General features: G+C 39.7%; 1 long non-coding RNA gene across 1 annotated transcript; it reads left to right on the top strand.

The window, feature by feature from the left end:
* Positions 1–687: 687 nt before the first annotated feature.
* LOC131304004 (uncharacterized) lies at positions 688–2509 on the top strand. Its single transcript, XR_009192282.1, has 3 exons — positions 688–1062; positions 1511–1881; positions 1970–2509. It is a non-coding gene; the product is annotated as an uncharacterized LOC131304004 (long non-coding RNA).
* The last annotated feature ends 321 nt before the right edge of the window (positions 2510–2830 follow it).

Here is a 2830-nt window from a genome sequence, read left to right on the forward strand (position 1 = left end):
TTGCTTCGGTCCTTCCTCTCTCTCGATCGATCGAGCTAGGTCTACGACGTCGAAATGGCGGTGATCTGAGGTTTGCTTTGGTCCTTCGATTTCTTCTTTTATTTCCGTCAAATTCCTACATTTCTCCTCACGATTCTCTGTGTTTCTGTTGTCTGCTCCCCTTTTCTTTGATCTGTAGTTAGTTTTTGGTCTACGATGAATTTTGAGGGCGATTTCCCTGCCCTTTCGAGTGACTCTGAATATCTGGGAATTTTGGTGGGACTAGTTCTAATTGCAATCTAATTGGAGAACAAGTTTCGGTACCTAAGAATGTTGCTCCTAATCTTCAATACCTTCAAAAGGAAAATAGTATGTTGCGTAAAGTGCTAGATGAGAAATCTGGATCTACTTTGCCTCTTACTGTGGATAATGGATGGTTGGGTTTATGGAGGAGTTGGTTGACAACTTTTGACAACATGTAACACGTTGACACAAACATGTTTTCCGCTTTCACTTTTTTTTGAGAAAAAGTAAAAATTTATTTCAGCAAATAGAAATCAAGAAACAGAAAAGTGGCAGTGTTACCAAACAGAACCTAAGATTTATAAATTAAACTGACTTACTTGAGTGCTTTCACAATGTTATCAATACACTTGCAAGGATGGTAAGCCAAGGCGTACTCTGAAAATACGAAATTGCCCTTGTAAGGTTTGCCCTCCAATTGGTTCTTGCATGTGTTGAGCTGATGGTAGTTCAGGCATTCTATGTTTTACTTCCTTCACTCAATAACCTGTGCTTTTTCTACAGTTCTAAGCCATAACTACAGTAACTCAAGGACAAACTCTTTCCCCTTGTTTCCAGGGAAAGGACTAATCAATCCCTTAAAAGAAGGAGAACATGTAAGAACTTTCCTCCAGATTTTCCTCACTTTATTGTCTTGCTTCCCTACCAAGAAAAATCAAAGCCAAGATGATCTCACATATATCCGACTTGCAGCTCTCTCTCTCTCTCTCTCTCTCTCTCTCTCTCTCTCTCTCTCTCTTTTAGTTCAACCAAATATTGCTCCGACCGTCGACCTCCTCGGTAAGTTTCAAAGATTGTGGTTAGTTCAGATAAGTGTGAAAAAAGTGTTCTGAAAGTGTTTGCAGTGATTTTAACAGTATAGGGATATCCTCAGGCTCAGGCACAAAGAAGATTATGCAAAAGTGTTTCGAGTTTCTAGACTTTGATTTCAAGCCCCTTTTAGCCTTCCAAACTTCGGATTTGGGAAATAGTATTTAAACAAAGTTATAGAGAACCGAATTAACTATTCAACACACTTTGAATCGAGTGAAACGGACATCCATAACATATCAAAGGTCCAGATATTAACTAGATTATCATTTTCTTCATTCGGTGAAGGGGATAATTAGGTTACTGGAAACAAGCACACTGGGTGCTTCTTTCACATATTCCATAATGTTGTATATTTTTATCCTAATTACATCATGTCAATTATTATTCATGATTTGCTCTCTTGTGGAATGTATAGGTGACAACAGCTAGATTCTTGGATGTTTTGGCCCTCTGCTTCAGTCAGAATTCAGCATTTGCTGGTTCTCTGGACAAACTTATTTCAGCAAGGCCACCCTCAGCGGGATACCTTCACTCCATAACTGAGATGAACTGAGATGAGAGCTAGCATCTTTACCAATGAGAATAAGGCTGGCACAGATGCTACTCCCTCAGAAGTCTCAAAGTTCCCTTGTACCCAGAGCAAAAAAGCATTATGCCCGCTGGAAAACGTTCACAAGGAATACGAGCTTCCGCGCATGCCACCTTGGTTTGTTAATGTGGGCAGTCAAAAACTATACCTCGCTCTCGCTGGAATTCTTAGACTCGTAGGTTTATCTCTAATGGCAGGTTGGCTCTTCGATTTATATTCTTTGCTTGAGTTATTAATTATCTCTGCTTAGAATTTGCTGGTTCGTCTGTTTTTGCTTGTGACTAGATTGTAGAAGTGAACGGTCTTTGTCAATTGTCACTGATGTTCCACTGAGCTACATACGGAAATTGGTTTCTGAGGTCAGGTTGAAAGAGAAGTAAAGAAAAATGGCAATCTTGGTACCATAGAACCGGCTCAGGACAGTTACTGCGGCAGGCTTGTACTGCTGTATGTCTTCTAAATGAGATACTTTTTGGTGTATCAGATAAATTAGTTGATTCTTTTGCATTGATGTTTGACGAGTTTGGGTTAAGATGGGAGGACACAGAGGGATGTGGGGGAGGATCTGATAATGTTGAGCCTCCCCATTCAGTGCCTTCTGCATCCATTTGGATGATTTCTGAGGAGAAGCGTGCAAAGAGTCACTTGATTGATCGCATTTGTAGTATTTTACACGAATACCTATCTCCTGAACTTTGGAGTCTCCCTTTAGATCATAAATCTTCTTTTGAGCAGCCTGACGGTGAAGAAGATATAACTTTGCACTTCTTCCATGATGCTGCTCTGCTCTACCAGGAAAGATACATTTTCCTTCATCAATACTGCACCTAATGATAAAAATTATGATGTGTCCGTTGGGTTTTAAGTACATTCTTTTGACATTTGTCATGTTTCTTCAAGCAGGTTATCATTGAGGGGATTGGCATATTTAGTATGTGCCTCGGGGAAACTTTAGCTTCTTGTGGATTTCTTCTTTCATCTCTTTATGTGTTGCTTGAGAATCTAATTTGCTCAAACTTCCAAATAAGAAGTTCATCTGATGCTGTCTTACATGTCGTTTCTTCTACATGTGGTTATCCAACGGTGAGTAGAAGACATGGTTTGATATTCTCTCTTTATCTTCCAGCTTTCGTGGTTATGATGTCC

Source organism: Rhododendron vialii, chromosome 10a (assembly GCF_030253575.1).
Source record: "Rhododendron vialii isolate Sample 1 chromosome 10a, ASM3025357v1".
Classification (NCBI taxonomy): domain Eukaryota; kingdom Viridiplantae; phylum Streptophyta; class Magnoliopsida; order Ericales; family Ericaceae; genus Rhododendron; species Rhododendron vialii.